The sequence below is a fragment of the Anolis carolinensis genome, chromosome 3 (assembly GCF_035594765.1).
Source record: "Anolis carolinensis isolate JA03-04 chromosome 3, rAnoCar3.1.pri, whole genome shotgun sequence".
Lineage (NCBI taxonomy): Eukaryota > Metazoa > Chordata > Lepidosauria > Squamata > Dactyloidae > Anolis > Anolis carolinensis.
Window position 1 is genome coordinate 179882439 of NC_085843.1, and position 17528 is coordinate 179899966.

Below are 17528 nucleotides of genomic sequence, written 5' to 3' on the forward strand. Positions count from 1 at the left end.
CGAAGAGGCTTCAGATAGACTTCAGGGTGGCAAACATGAATACTAAAGTGGAGAAAATGCCATTAAGAACCCCATGAAGCTTATCCTCAGGTCATCTTAGATGTGCAGTCAGCTCCCTGTATTTGCAGGTTTGACATCTGTGGATATAATTATTCACAGGTTTGCCACTAACCCTTCAAAGACTTTATCCCCTGCCTCCTAGAGCCCAAGGCTGCTGTGTGTACATTCACAAAGCAGCCTTGATTTTAGGGGGGGATAGTGCCATTGATCACAATAGTTGCTACCACATGCCTTCAAAGCTGAAACATCTTTGGGCTTGGAGTTGGGGCATTGAACCAAAACAATGAGTGGGAAGGCCACGAAGAGAGAGTGAGGTCTCTTTCCTCCTAACTCTAATAGTTGCAGCTTCTGCTCTCCCATTTCTGCTAGCTGTGGGGAGCTGTGCTCATCCTCCTTGACCCTTTCTCTGCCTTGTCCGCATCCCTGCCTCTATACTCTGCTATATGGCAGCAGAGTTCAGGGGGGCACCTGAAGCAATGAACATGCAAAGAGCCATGCCTTTTCCCTCTCTTCTCTGAAGCATTGATAGAAATGGCAAGAAAAAGAAAGAATTTAGAAGGTTTCATCCATTAGTTGTTAATCAGACTGCTTAACCTCTCATATGCTTAGAAAAATTGACTCTCTAGTATCATCTTACCAGAGGTGGAATAATTGAAGACATCATTGAGACTACATGGCACACACTCTTAATGTATATGTCCAATGCAAATTTTAAGCAATGCTCGTTGTTGAACCATATTGTGTTTTGGAAGCTATAATGACATACACTGATTGTGGTCTGTTATTGTCATTTGTGATTGTCTGAGTGCACTTTAAATTGTCTGACTGCACCTGGAAAACTGTCTGTCATGAGATGGGGCAGGTGGGAAAACATTATTTTATATCTATGTGCAAATTCGAATGATAGAATTATAGAGTTGGAAGAGACCACATGGGCCATCTAGCCTAACCCACTGCCATGCAGGAAAAGCACAATCAAAATATGCCTGATATGACCATCCAGCTTCTGTTTAAAAACCTCCAAAGAAGGAGCTTCCACCACACTCTAAGGCAGTGAGTTCCACTGTTAAACAGCTCTTACCATCATGAAGTTCTTCCTAATGTTTAAGTGGAATATCCTTCCCTGTAATTTGAAACCATTGCTAATTTCTAGGGCAGCAGAAAAACAGCCTGGTCCTGTGTTGTCGAAGGCTTTCATGGCCGGGATCACAGGATTGTTGTATGTCTTTCGGGCTGTGTGGCCATGTTCCAGAAGTATTCTCTCCTGACGTTTCGCCCACATCTGGAACTTCTGGAACATGGCCACACAGCCCAAAAGACATACAACAACCAAGCCTGGTCCTTCTTGACAAATGACTGTTCCCAAGGATATTGTCACCCTCCCCCACAGAACTTAGTTTAAAGTCCACCTGATCCAGTATTTAAGTCTCTCAGCAAAAACATTCCTTCCAACTTCTAGGAGGTGCAGTCCATCCCATGCCAGAAACCCATCTTCCTAAAAAAAAAGCCAAATAGTCCAGAAAGCCAAATCATTCTTCCTGACACCATCTGCCAGAGACGGTCTTTCACCTCTACTGTTTTCTCACCCTTTCTGGGCTGCATCATGCAACTGGGAGGAGAGACGAAAAGACAACCTGTACATTAAGATCTTTTAGCTTTCTTCTAAGATCTTCAAAATCCTTTTTGATCTTTTGAAGACTATGCCTTACAATATCATTGGTTCCTACGTGAACCATTGGTTCCTACGTGAACAATACCATTGGTTCCTACGTGAACCAACATAACTGTGGTCAGTGGGCTTGATGAGTCTCATCAGCCAGTCAGTTACATGATGGATTTTTGAACCAGGGAGATAACATACTTCATGAGATATCCTATCATGTTTGCAAATCACTGCTTCTGTTCCTCTCAGGAGGGAGTCCCCTACTACCAGCACACATCTCCTATGATGACTGCCAGAGTCACTTTTTTGTAAGGTTCTCTGCAGGTCTCCTGAGGTCTAACATTGTTGCTCTTGTTCCTGTTCCTCTTCATTTTTGAATGGATTCTGTAGTTCTAAACTGGCCTCCTCCTTAGAGAAACTTTCCATGCATTCATCAACAACAATCCAGTCAGATACGTCCAAGACCCCCTCATTTTCCCCAGTGTGTTCTTTTTCTACATCATCTATGATTGGGAAAAGAGCCTCTACTTCATTCTGTAACTCAAGATTCTGTGTTTGTGAACTGTCCTCCTCTTCAGAGACATCCCACATACATTCCTCAAGGACAGTCCACTCAGTTGTTTCTAAGAAACTCTCATCTTCCCCAAAATGTTCTACATCCTCAACATCTGCTACTGGGTAGAAAACTTCAAATCAACTATGTAACTCAAAATTTACAGAACAATGCCTGGTCCTCCTCCTCCTTCTAAATGTGACATTCCTCCAAGCATCCGCATTCTCCACATAGCCATGTCCTGCATGTTCATCTGATGTGTGTTGTGCATTTAGAATGGTCTGTTAGGCTGTGTCTAAGAAGAAGGAATTCTCTAAAGTTCTCAAGTATAGCATATTGTGGCCCCAAATGCTGGATCTTCTCTTCCATCGAAGCAGCTGTTTGCACTTACTGCAGATGTAGCTCGCCAGGTGCAGTCCCTGCACATGATTGAAACATCTTCTCCCCACTCCATAGCCTGGTGACTTAGGTTACCAAACAGGATTTTTTACAGAATGCTGGTCCCTCTTCTCAAAACACCTCACTAATCTGCATCTCTATGTTTCTGAGATATTACTATTACTTATGGCATGTGCTGATGCCCCTTTACTGCTGGCTCTGCCCCCAGAAAAGTCAAGTGATCTAGATGAAGCTCTTTAAAATTACTCTTTAAAAGATTTTTTGAAGGCAGAAAAGTACCAAAAAGAGGAGAGAATGTCCAAGGCATGTGTGCTTGTGTATATTTGCGCTAATTAACAATATAACAGAGAAAGCCCTGTAAAACAGTTCAATTAGAGGAAATAAAGTGATGAAAACAGCTGAAGATGTCTGTTTTCATAAAGGCAAAAATGTATGCTTACCAGATGTATAGTGTACTATAACCCTAAAGGTTCACAGCATATATACAGTAGAGTCTCACTTATCCAACACTTGCTTATCCAATGTTCTGGATTATCCAACGCATTTTATAGTCAATGTTTTCAATATATTGTGATATTTTGGTGCTAAATTCGTAAATACACTAATTACAACATAACATTACTATGTATTGAACTTCTTTTTCTGTCAAATTTGTTGTATAACATGATGTTTTGGTGCTTAATTTGTAAAATCATGACCTAATTTGATGTTTAATAGGCTTTTCCTTAATCCCTCCTTATTATCCAACACATTCGCTTATCCAACATTCTGCCGGCCTATTTATGATGGATAAGTGAGACTCTACTGTAGCTGGAATACACACTATATTAAAATGAACAAAACAAGATCAAAGCCTTTCAGAGTGTCGTACATATCAATTTTGATTGCAATTTGAGATACATGTGTTACAATTACTTTAGGTGCAAGAAAAAAGATAGTATTTACCCCAGCCACAGTGTTGTAACAATGGAAAGGTCACTGTCATTTTACTACAGTATCCAGCTCTCCATGCCACAAAATATCTCCATTGCTACACAGACTTTCACTGTATTGCCTAGATGTAATATTTACCAACATAACATCACACTTCCTCTTCTACCCGGGAATCAAATGTAAACTCCCACTCAGTTTGGGGGTTATTATTTATAAATACAGAGAACAGTGAAATAATGTAACATTGGAAATCTTCTATCTTGAAGATCAGTCTTTGATACTGCCAATTATATATTTCCCAAATAGAAAATAGAAAACATCTTTGGCTTCAAGTAAAAACTTGAAGGAATACCTCCCAAACTCAGAAAATATAGACCAAGGATTAAACCACCCTCTCAAATCAATGAATGACACCTTTCGTACCTTGTCTTCCATTCTAATTAAGCACCTACTAGTCACTCTTCTCTAGACTGAGTCTCAGTTTATTCACCATGTCCAATCCTTCATTGCATCTAGACTCCAGTTCAGGACTTCCACACCCTCAAAACTAAAGTTCAGAAGACTTCATCCAGAAACCTCATGTAGATGTTTAAAACATACATGGGACAGTTCTGATCTTTACAGCACTCAAATGTTAATGGCCAGCATGCGGAACAACAGTCCAGACTACTTTCTGAAAACCTTAATCCCACATCACATCAGCCAAAAGATTAAATAACCCCCCCCCCCCCCCCGGATCCCCTGTACCTTAGTAATTATAGACCAGTGTCAAATCTACCTTTTTGGGCAAGCTGGTTGATAAAGCAGTTGCTCTCAAACTCTAATTAGTCTTGGATGAAACATTTCAAACCAGCTTCAGAATAAGATACAGAGTTGAGACTGCTATTTATGGATGATCTTCATCTTAACGCTGGCAAGTAGTATATGTCCCTGTTGGTGCTTCTAGACCTCTCAACAGTTTTCAATACCATTAACCATGGTATACTTCTGGAATGCCTATAGGGCCTGGAAGTTTGAGGCACTGTGTTGCAGTGGTTCAGGCTGTACCTCTCCGGCAGGTTCCAGATGGTGGTGCTTGGGAATAGCCGCTCCTCAAAAAAGGAGCTGTTATATGGCATCCCAACAAGATGCCATTTTATTCCCAATCCTTTAAAATATTTGCGTGAGATCATCCAGAGGTATGGCGTGGGGTGTTATATCCAAATATATTTCTCCGTGCCTTCAAAATAGCCTCAGCTAAGGATAGTGAATGCTTGGATGTAATGGGCTGGATGAGGAAAAACAAAATTGAAACTGAATCCAGACAAAACAGAGGTGCTTGTCATAGAGTCCTAATCTGGGGTGTGTCAAGTGTCAACCAGTGTCAACCAGTTCTGGATGGGGTTACACTCCCCCTGAAAGACTGAGTTCACAGCTTGGGAGTACTCCTGGATCCATCTCTCCAAATGTCAGCCCAGGTAGATGCGATGGTCAGGAGTGCTTGCTTACTATCAGCTTTGGCTGTATTTTATTTTAAAAGATTTACAAGACGTGCTTTTGTTTCGTGTCAGGAGTGACTTGAGAAACTGTAAGTTGCTTCTGGTGTGAGAAAATTGGCCGTCTTCAAGGACATTGCCCAGGAGATGCCCAGATGTTTTGATATTTTTACCATCCTTGTGGGAGGCTTCTCTCACGTCCCTGCATGGAGCTGGAGCTGATAGAGGGAGCTCATCCGCAGTCTCCCTGGGTTGGATTTGAACCAGCAACTTTCAGGTGAGCAACCCAACCTTCATGTCAGCAGTCCTGCCAGCACAAGGGTTTAATCCACTGAGCCATCAGGGGATCCTTGCTACAGTAAGTGCTACATATACAACAATAGACCTAGCAGAAATAAAAACCTCTATCTATGAGCTCAGTATTCTATGGAATAGTCTCATGCTATCGTGATGTTAACACCTGCTGTATTAACACAATCATAGAATCATAGAATAGTAGAGTTGGAAGAGACCTCATGGGCCATCCAGTCCAACCCCCTGCTAAGAAGCAGGAAATCGCATTCAAAGCACCCCCGACAGATGGCCATCCAGCCTCTGCTTAAAAGCCTCCAAAGAAGAAGCCTCTACCACGGCCCGGGGGAGAGAGTTCCACTGTCGAACAGCTCTCACAGTGAGGAAGTTCTTCCTGATGTTCAGGTGGAATCTCCTTTCCTGTAGTTTGAAGCCATTGTTCCGTGTCCTAGTCTGCAGGGCAGCAGAAAACAAGCTTGAGACTTCCTGATATTTGACATATATTTTATCTTGCACTTCCTTTAAATTTTTGTCCCTCACAAAAGTTGTGGAAAGAGAAACTTTAGAATAGATACATTTATTGTCAAAGGAAACAACAGTTTCTGGTTCTATCCACAAAATGACCAAGCTTCAGGTTTTCTAATACAATCAACCACAAAGAAAGTTTGCTCTAAAAATTGTATTCAGTGAAAGTGATGGTCCCTTTCCACACACATTCTTTTTAGAAGTAGCAGTTTATTTCCCAAACAGCTATACTTCTTACCACCAATAACCCATAATGTCTGCCAGTTGTTTCTCACAGACAAACATCTGACCACAGAGCACTCCAAGTATACGCCAGTTCTATGATGGGACAGAGTCACTGGCTGTCTGCAAACCCACTTCTTCATTCCACTGTGACCTTCTTCACATAACCACACATTTGTTCTCAGAGAAAAGGAAAACTTTACAGAATTATCCTACTTCCATAGTCTGCTTGAGGAACTTCCACATTCCCTACCTCTCAAGAGTAATTCTCCCTGCACCTGCCTGCATCTATGCTTGTTTTCCTCAAGCTGCTGTTGACTCTTCCTGAAAACAGTGTTGTTGAGTAGGTGGATGGCAATTTTCTTTTTTAGGAAAGCAAGGTGTGCTTTGATATGAGGATCAAAATGATCACATTTCATCTTGGGAAAACATTAGTGCAGATTTTCACTCCCACTGTGTTGTGGGTGCTGGCTATAAACCCACGGCTGCTGGAAAACTATCACCTACAGCATGATAAGCCATGGGAATAAAGCAACCACTAATTTCTGTTTACATCTAAATTTTCAGGTAGACCTGTAGAAATCTGAAACACGCCCCCACACACAAACACAGTTAAAGTGTACAAAAAACTATCAAAAGCAATGCTTGCATAGCCTGAAAAATGAAGCCCCAAAAGAGGTCTTCACATTTACTTAATGTAGAATTCACCATAGAGGGAGAAGCACTGATGAATTGACTTAAGAGAAATTGGACTAAAGAGCATTTATCCTTCAAAACACAACAATTAACAGGGTGAAAACCACCAACAAATGCAACAAGCCAAAGTGCTTCTGCAAGAGGTTAGGCTTTTGTGAGAATACACAGCAGAGTCAGATTGTCAAACAAACAGATGCCACACATGGAGTGGTCTTCTCTTGGGAATGATGGTTGTCAAGCTCAAACCCTTTCTGTTATAGACACTAGTCAGTACAGATCTTTGTTTAGTGCAACTTCTTTTTTTTTTTTTGGCAATTCAGGAAAGTCATTATCTCCCTTGGTCATGGAACTTGGGGACATTATTTTGCTTGAAACACTTCTATTTAATGTTTCATTATTGGTAGTAATGGGCAGATGTAGTGTTGGGCCGTCAAGTTCCACCTGAAGTCATCTAATCTCTGAGTCTGTTTAAATCCAGGCCAGTTTTTTTAAAAAAAGAAGGACAACGAGTAGCTACCATTTCTTAAAAACACACAGTAAAGTGCATTAAATTATTGATAGCCATTAAACGGGGGAGGGGGGGATTAAACCAGCTCTCAGCTTTTATCAATCATTAATGCAGTTTCCACCGGAGCATCTCACTGGGCAGATATCGCATAGCGCAGAACACAAAACACAAACCCAGGAGGCATAAATTTATTTTTGGCAGAGAAATAAATAAAAATTCAGCAGAGCAAGAAACAAGAGGTACAGCAGAGATTTTTTGTTTGGAGCAATTAACCCAGTCAAAGGTGAAGACTTAACTAGGGCTTAGTGCCACCATAACAAAAATCGCTTCACACTTTACAATTGAGTAAACCTAGTTTGTCACCAGAGCTGCAGCCAACCTTGGCTGTCTGTCAAATCTGCCTGAACAACAGTATGTGTTTTCAGGCACACAATTTATCATACATGGAAAAAGCCATCCTTGAAAGACACACTCCCAGTTCTATACCAAGAATGACATCTCTAGGGCAAGTTCTCCCTCTCCATAATGTCTAAATAGTGTTTGTCCCATGGCCCAACATTATTACAGTAGGACTGTTTCTTTCTCATTTAAGAAAAGCCAATCTTGCAATGAGACTTGGAAAACTTTACCCTGCTAAAATACAATAATACAGTGTTTAAGGATTCTAATGACTTTCTTCGTTAACACTTTCAAGGCACTATTCCTTCTACCTTTCTCACCATCTCTTCTCAACATGATTTCCTAGCTACATGCCTACTGGGAACATTTCTCTCTGTGGCCAAGGAGATGTCTAACAATAGATAAAAATAGTGTTTTTTGTTTTTTTTAAGTACTGTCTGGTGAAAACAAGGGGAAGAAAGTGTGGGGAAATGATCTCATTATCACAAATAATGACACCATTATTTGACCAAAGTTAGCCTCACAAAAACAATTTCTTGAAATGATTTGTTTACAATTAATGGTGTGAATCCAGGATTGAAATAAACAAAATAAATAAAATACAAATTGAAACAAGTAAAATCAGCATTATAGAAAAAAATGAAATACAGTACTTTGTAAATGAAGCCCTCATCAGTGCATCAAAGGTTCTATATTTTGATGAATAATTATCGGTTTTAGAGCATTAATTAAAACTTAAGTTTTACTGCAATAATTACTGCAAGTATGAATTGGTAGCAGCTTTTAGATTCCATATTCGTTAAAGTACCATGTTTACTCGAGTCTAATGTGCACCTCTTATGGTTCAATTACATTGCCAAAAACTGAGGTGTGCATTACATTCTATGGTGCATGATACTCGAGTAAATATGGTAGTAGTATCATCCTGAAGAACTGGAGAAAACTTAAGAATCTATATGCCTCAGCTAGGCTACAGATCCACCAGAAAATGTTTTACTAGAGCTCAGTAAAATCCACAAATAGACTGAGGCATCTCAGAATGTAAGAGCACCTATGATGAATAACTTCTGCAGACCTGACTCACAATGTTTCCCCACAGCGGCAACTCTGGTGCCTCAGGGAAACCCATAAGCAGGACACAAAGGGAATCCTCTCTCCGCTGCTGCTCCTCTGACCCTTTCACACTACACAAATATAATGCTATGTTCCACTTCAACTACAATGGCTCGATTCTGGGATTTGTAATTGAGGGAGGGCATTTATTCTCAGCCAGAAAGCTCCTACAAATCCTAGGATTCCACAGGATCTTGTCTTGACAGTTCAAGTGGAATATCTGCAATGGTGTAGTGCAAAAGAGCTCCCTAGCAATTGGTATTGAGAGCACGCCACTCCAGTCCTATATTACAGTTACAGCTATATTGCTGTGGCTGACATTTATTCTGTGGGAGTGTTCCCTCTCAAATCCTTATCTATTTGTTTCACTTGTTGTTTCCTCAAAGAAGCTCAGGGTACTGACTTTGTTCTTGTCATTTCATTTATATCTCACCTTTCCTCCACTGAGCTCAAGGCTTTGTACATATGCCGCCGCTGCCTCACTTAATCTTCACATTGACTCTAGGAGGCTGGTTAGGCTAAAAGAGAAAGAAAGCGTGGCCTAAAGTCACCCGATGAACTTCAGTGGAAACCAGAATCTGGATTTCTCAAGTCCCATTCCAAGGTTCTAGGCACTTACATCACAATGGCACTTAACCACCAGCGTTGCCCGGCTTACGATCAACCCTGTTAGAAAGGTTCACTGCTAACACCTTACCCAAGGCTACCTAATGAGCTTTATAGTCAAGTGGGCACTTGAACCCATGTTGAATGAATTAAGCTAATGCTTTCTTATACTGTTTCTCACTGTTTCTGCATCTTCAGTTTGGTGTCAGAGTTTCCCATTACTTGCATAAACTATTAAGTACATAAAATGGAACACATTCTCTATCTCTATCTGCTATTGCATGTGATATGTTCTAAATTCGCAACACAAATAGCGTCCTTATGGCATAGCTGCCAAAACAGCAGCACCAGGAAGATATGGCCTTTGCAAACACTGCTGTCTATTGTTTCTCAGCCAGGGAACAGTTGCACTTTGGACCTTTCATCAAATATAACTGTGTAACTTCATAAAGGGCTCCCCCTCTGCAATCTGGTAGTTGGGAAACAGGCACAAAAACGCATTAGTATTCAGAAACAAATTATTTGTATGCCATGGTTGCTGTTTCACATTTTAATTAGGCATTTCTACATACAGTAGTTTTAGCTTCGGTTACTTGCAAACCTGACTTCGATGATCACAAAAAATGCCTTCAAAATTCAGCTCAGGATTCAACAAACTCAGCATCTCAGCCAATAACAGACAGACAGATAGCTCTGAAAAATTACGTATTCTTTCATAGCATCCTCAAGCATCTTGCCGTGCCCTCCAACATTTTACAAATTAAAGCCAGGACATATGTACTCAAACAACATCATGATAGCAAAACCTAAGAATGAGGAAGATAACAAAGGCTAAGAGAAGTTGAAGCAGTTTGCAGTGGCTTGAAAACACAAGGAACGGCAGATTCTGTTAATTGAGTGAAAACTACTATTGCATTTTGAATTCAGTTTGCAACAACTGAAGTAAACTGAGAACAAAGAAGGAAAGTGAGAGTAGGAGACAGAACCTGAGACATTTTAAAAGCAGTGAAAAAGTGGGATATCGTGGGATTAATCTGGAAGGACACTGTTAAATCAGGGTAGTAAATAATTATTCCCTGTTCATTTCTAGGCATTATATATTTCAAGGTACACTATATTGTAATTTTGCACAAAACTTCATTAGCTATTATTATTATTATTAACAAATTCATCCTAAATGATATTGTAACATGTTTTATAGGTGAAGAGGGCTGTTTTGTTGTGGCTTCATGAAGAAGCAGCAACAAATATGGACTTGCTATAATATGGATGTTTAATATGAAGATAGTACAATCACAGGGTTGCTGGGAGTTTTCCCTAGGAGAGAATGCTTCTGGAACATGGCCATACAGCTTAGAAAACTCACAGCAACCCAGTGATTCGAGCCATGAAAGCCTTCGACAACACATGAGTACAATCATAGTTACCAAAAAGGCATACTCCATGCGATGCTTGGTTGCAGGGCTATATACAATCTTAATGGGGATTCAAAGGAAATCTGCAGAGGCAGACTGATTTTCCATAAAATGCCACAATGCAGATGCATTAAATAATAATAATAAATAATAAACTTTATTTATACCCTGCCACCATCTCCCCAACGGGGACTCGGGGCGGCTTACATGGGGCCATGCCCAGAACAATACAATATAACAAAATATAAATAAAACAAAAAATCATAACGCAGCCAGGCTACTCACAAGAACACCCATAAAATGCAACATAACACCAGTGCTGCAGCATCTGCATTGGCTTCCAACTGTTTACCGTGGTCTATATAAGATGCTAGTTTTGACCTTTAAAACTCTTTACGGCCAGGGCCCATCGTACCTTTGGGACCGTCTCTCCTTCTCCCATCATCGGAGGTCGCAACGACCATCCCAACGCGACTTACTTTATGTACCGGGTCCTAGAGAAGTGCACTTGGAAAGGACCAGACGCAGAGCTTTTTCTATTTCTGCCCCTGCCTTATGGAATGCCTTGCCGCCCTATATGAGAGCCATGCGTGAGTTAGGGCCTTTTACCCTAGCACTCAAGACCTGGCTCTTTACTAGAGCTTTTAATCTTTGTTAATTTTATCAATATTTATATGTATATATTTTTATCCTTTACAATTTTATCTTGTAAATCGCCTAGAGCATCGTGGATGGAGGGCGATTAATAAGTAATTAAATGATGATGATGATGATGAATAAAAGAAAATATACACTACAATAAACAAAATCAAAAGAACAGTAGAACAATAAAACCAAGGGTGGGCCACATGAACACTAGGTTAAAACTCGGGGTGAGAAAGGAAGTAGGAGTAAAAACCACAGAGAACAGGGTTATCGATTGGTGAGGCAATCTGGAGGACAGATATTGGAGGAGAACAGCAAAAGGGATATATGTAGCAATTACTCTCCAAAAGTACAGCGGAAGAGCCATGTTTTCAGGTGGAAAGTGGAAAGAAAGATGGGTGGAGTAAAAGTAGGCTGTACAGAATGCGATTATGTTCTCCAAAGCTTCCTGCAATAAATATAGAGCATCCATTCCATTTATCTTGCAAGGATGTTTTATTTCTTTTCAAAATAGCTTCACAATGGCATACAAAGTTTAGACACATAGCAAATGATGTTTATTTACCACGAATGCATGAATATGCTTTATTATTTAAGAATGGCATTCTATAACATTTAAAAGCCACTACATACCTACTGGGTGACCTTGGGCAAGTCAAACAATACTAGCAACAGAAAAGCTCATGATATTGTCATCTTCAACAACAACAAGAAAAACAACAACAACAGATAAAAACACATGCCTCAGAACTAAGAATTCAGCTTCACTAATTCAGAAACTACTTTTGTTTGGGTTCCACATAGTACATATCATGTACTACAACAACATTCTATCTGCCAAGAAGGTGTCAAAAATACTGAGAACCAGAGAACCACTACCACTCCATCGCAGTCTCAATTATGGCACAGCAGCCTCTGTCGAGAAGTTGGGAAATTGTCTTTTTGCTTGTTCCAACAGCATCCTGTGTTACGTATCCTGCATTTAGCAGGGGATTACATTATATACCCTCTGAGATTTCTTCCATCTCTATGACTTTAAAAATATGATACTGTGTAATGAAGTATGAATTTTTGGTTTACAGATGTTATGTTTAATTGTGTGTTTGTGTTTTAAAAGGGTAAGTATTACAGTTATTGCTTCTCTGCACTCAGAGGCTGGTTGCCATGGAGAAGTAGGCGGAGCCAACTGCCGTTTTGTTGAAGAAGTGCAGAGATTAAAAAATGGAATTTAGTCTGTGTTCTGATGAGGCACAGGGAAGATTGATCAAGGGAGACTCAATTGTTCATTTTGAGTCGGATTAAAATAAGTTTGGTGACTTATTTTAAGTAGTCTGTGTCCTGGTAAGGAACAGAGAATCTGTGATCATATATCACAGGGGTGACTGTGGTTTAATAGTAGCAGAGGATGAAGTTCTAACTACTTTAAGTAAAAGAAATGACACTTTAGGGAGTTTGACTCACCTCATTCTAGTATTGTAACTGTTAATGAAAGTGCTTCTAAGTGAGAAACAACAATTGTAACCACTAAGCTCTGTGCCTGAATAAACTCGTTATTGTTCCTCCGACAGCTAAGCCTCTATTGCATATTTTATAAACTAAGTTACGCTACCATCTAAAGTGAAGAAGAAGAAAGAAAGAAAAAAGTAAAAGGTCTCATCTCTGAGTCTTTGGTGGTTGCATCTCCGCAAATTGGTGGCAGCAGTGGGATCAAAAGATTCCCCCCTGCCTGAAAGAATCTTAGTAGTTATTAGTCCCTTACATACTGAATACCACTGGCATCAGCCCACCAAACTGTAACACTGTTTGTCAGGAGAGAATAACCATTTTATGAATGAAGTTGAGAGAGAGAGAGAGAGAGAGAGAGAGAAATGGAGGGTAGAAGAGGAGTCCAAATAATTTAGAGGGAGGTTAAATGTCTACACATGATCAGAGTTGTGGGTTCGAGAGCAGCCTGGACTACTGATGTGACATTAAGCAGTGCTTCTCAAAAGCCTGTAAAAGCACTCCCCGCCATGACATCAATATTCCTCCCTTTGATTGAAACAGAACTCTACAATGGCTTTAAGTTATTACGGTTTTTTTTTAATCATTAAATTACAAGAAGTAACTAAAAATAGTACAGGCAAAGATCTGCTGTAATTAACCTTTTTAGTAGGTAAGATTTTCATAAATGGGGAAAGATTCAAACCCCCAAGTATGCCTAGTTTGATGAGGAGTTCCATGGGAAGGAGACCACCACTGAAACTGGGGGCACAGCACAATATACACACTTGTAAACAAAAACAAATAAACACAAAGCCAGCATGTGATTTTCGAAGAAAGAATCGTAATCACGGGCTGCTCACAGAAGAATCTGCTCATTGGTGGTTATATGTGATTTCAAATTTGACAATTGTAGTGTGATATAATCTATAAAAAAGGACACAATTTCCAAACTACAAAAGAAGGACACATCTACCTTGCACCAGATTCATTATCCTTCCACCTGCCAGCATCTCAGTCCATAGCATCTTCAAAAACCTCACAGAAACCCCAGGAATCTCTATATGCTCTTCTGATCTGGATGCACATTCAGTTTAAAACAAGAAACTCTAGAGCCTGGATTCATGCAGAGAAAGAAAGGTGTTCTCTCTCTGTGGGCACGTCATTATCCCCATTTCCTTGAGTGACTGAACAATCCTATCACAAGCAGTGGCGAAGCGGTCTGGAATCAGGCAAAAGAAGAGTGAGTCATTCCGAATGGAAACAGGACACCTCTGTAGGTATGAAGTTGAGCACACTCTTCATGAACTGGATCCTTGTGGTATATGAGCCCTTTTCTTGTGGCATGCTGTCTGGGAATTACTATAGTAAAGGTTAATCTCCAAGGGCAAATTTCTTGCAAGCTTCAAAAATGTCGTTCACCACAAGCATGACAGTCTTACAGTCAGTCATGCATTCAGCCCTCACAGCAGCCTGGCCAGCCGAGAATCCAACTGTACAGTTATCAGGCTAAGCCATAAGCAAGACGGATCAGTCACTCATCTGAATTCAGCCAGTGAGTGGGGCCAAGTGGAATATTTTATTTGGGAGAACTGCAAAATCCCTGTTTAATGACCACTTTGCATCTACTCCTCTTGGAGGACATTGATGGAGGCTGGGGGAAAACTCCAGGCCAGGAAAGATCCACCTTGTAACATTTTTATGAAAAACTGTGCTAGGACTTCACAGGCCAATAGAAAAATGAGCTGGGAATAAATTATGGAAACCAAAGACTTGCAGAGGACTAGCTATAATGCTTCTGAATTAATATCCAGTGAAGTATTATGAAGTCTCCCATCCATACTACCTGAGCAATCTCCACTCAAAATGCTAGGGATGGAGCTGCAAACCCTATGCATGCAAAGCACGTATTCTGCCACTGAACTAGACTCTGAATATATCTGCCTCTCACTCCCAAGATTTAACTTCTGCACATCTGGAGAAACAAAGGGAGGAAAATCTGAAGAACTCTTCATTCTTGATTCCTCTTTCTTTTTGCTTGTTTCTCCAACCCAGTACATTTATTACATAAAAATATTACTCAAATTGTAATATTTAGAACCCACTTGTGAAATAAAATTGCTAGAAATAGCTCTGATATTGAAAAGCAAAGACTTACTGCAATGCTTTGGAACATTTATGCATATTTGAGCCTTTTGCTCCCAACATTTAAAAATGGATGGGAACCACATCAAGATATCCATACTTTGTTTTCTTTCTCTTAATCTAATAGTCTCAGTAAGCCGGAAATATAGCCGAAAACTCTCATAATCCATACTTTATTGGTTTTCAGGTAATGTTTGTATTTTATCATTGTGTGTAAAGCTGTCATTTCTCCACACCTGCTGCTTCATCCTCTTATCCCAGAGAACTATCGGGAATTGAACCTGTAACCATCTGCATGTGTTCTGCCCCTAAATTCTGCCCTTTCCTTCTTCTTATAAAAGATGAAACTCCAGCCCACCATGCCACGATGACACCAGACAAAAACTGCCGCCTTCTTCTCCACAAATAGTCACATTAGACACAACACCAAACCATTCAGCAGCAACAAAAGCCCCGCTACCTTCAATCTCCTGGGCAGGCCTTACCCAGATCATGAACAAAGGAATTCATATACTCAAGGCAAACAGCAAAAAGCTAATGTGCAATTTTTTTGTGGGATAGTATCAATATACTGTATACCGGTATAAAATATACCGGGCTGTGGCGCAGCTGTTGAGCAGCTGCCTTAAATCACTCTGACCATGAGGTCATGAGTTCGAGGCCAGCCCGTGGCGGGGTGAGCACCCGTCAATTAAAAATAAAAATAAAAAATAGCCCCTGCTCGTTGCTGACCTAGCAACCCGAAAGATAGTTGCATCTATCAAGTAGGAGATAAGGTACCACTTATAAGTGGGGAGGCAAGATTAACTAATTTACGACCTGGAATGAGGAAGTGCCGTCAGTGTGGATGATGAAGCAGCTGCTCCCCCCTGTGGCCAGAATCGAACATCCCCTCAGAAGAACGTTAACTTGCCTCTGCGTGTGTCTCTCAGTCTCTGTTTGATGTGTTTATGGGCATTGAATGTTTGCCCTATGTGTGTTATAATGTGATCCGCCCTGAGTCCCCTTCGGGGTGAGAAGGGCGGAATATAAATACTGTAAATAAATAAATAAATAAATATACAGCTCCATTTACCTGCCCCAGGTAAACAGCATAAATCTATTCATGGATTTTTGTCATGTTGCCTTCCTATTTCGTGGTCTTTTGTCCATTAAATTCATTTTAATATCTTATTTGTATCTTGTCTAATTAGTTTAAAAGAAAATGATAAGATCAGGCTTTCTCTTCCCACATAAGCAGAAAAACAGACCTCCTGGACACATGGTCACACCCACTGTACTACTGGCTATTGGTTTTGTTGAGTGTTGTTTTTACTGGGTTCCCCCGCTGCTGTTTTTATATTTTTATATTTCATTTTAATTGTGCTTTTATCTGGATTGTTATATTTTACTATGTTCTTATTTTAATTGTATTTTTGCTTTAATTGATTGTTTTGTAATTATGTCTTGTGGGCATTTTGTTCTATATGTAAGCCACCCCGGGTTTCTTCGGGGAGTATAAGAATAATTTTTATTGTTGTTGTTGTTGTTGTTGTTATATGTAAAAGACTATGTTCACCCTTCATTACGTGTGCCAACTTCTCCAACCAAAAGGAAAAGTGTGTGTGGGCAAGAACATGGTACATGGTGCTTTGGATCCCACTGCATAGTCTTAGGGCCCGGGCCCGGCTACAGCCAGCTGCAACAAATCACTCTGACCAAGAGGTCATGAGTTCGAGGCCAGCTCGGAGCCCCACGTTTGCCTTTGTCTTTGTTCTATGTTAAGGCATTGAATGTTTGCCTTATATGTGTAATGTGATCCGCCCTGAGTCCCCTTTGGGGTGAGAAGGGCGAAATATAAATACTGTAAATAAATAAATAAATAGTCTTATAATTTTTTTAAAAAAAACATTTCCATAAACTACCGGTACCAAGATTAAATCATGACATAAAATATAACAACAGGGGGTCACAATCATAGCATAAATCTATTCATGGATTTTTGTCATGTTGCCATAAATTTGTTTCTAATTTATGGTGACCCTATCATGGGGTTTTCTTGGCAATATTTGTTCAGAACATTGCCAATATTGCAGCTCTCTGAGGTTAAAAGAATGTGACTTTTCCAAAGTTATTCAGTTGATTTCCGTGGCCAAACAGGGGATTCAAACCCTGGCCTCTAGGCTTGTAGTCCAATGCTCAAACTGGCTCTCACTCATGGATAATATATTTTCCATTAGTAGCCTAATAAAAGTGATGTCTGTACTGCCACCCCATTCACATCCCAGCTTGAACAATGACAGATCTCTCTCATGTGTCTTGGTAGACTGCTACTTTCTTCTAACTAGCTGTCCTTGAAAAGTCCATGTGCCAACAACACCAGACCTTACAGCAGAGATACAGGCACAGGAACCAGACC

At 40.2% G+C, this 17528-nt stretch overlaps 1 protein-coding gene across 8 annotated transcripts in view; it reads right to left on the reverse strand.

Moving 5' to 3' along the window:
• zmiz1 (zinc finger MIZ-type containing 1) overlaps positions 1-17528 on the reverse strand; it is a 490223-nt gene that overhangs the window by 398640 nt on the left and 74055 nt on the right. Inside the window, exon 1 of one of the 8 annotated variants that reach the window (XM_062977413.1) lies at positions 9271-9289. The exons of the other annotated variants lie outside the window; for them this stretch is intronic. The gene's annotated coding sequence lies outside the window, so the exon portion shown is untranslated. Of the gene's footprint in view, positions 1-9270; positions 9290-17528 lie in introns of those variants that run through there. 8 annotated transcript variants of the gene reach the window in all.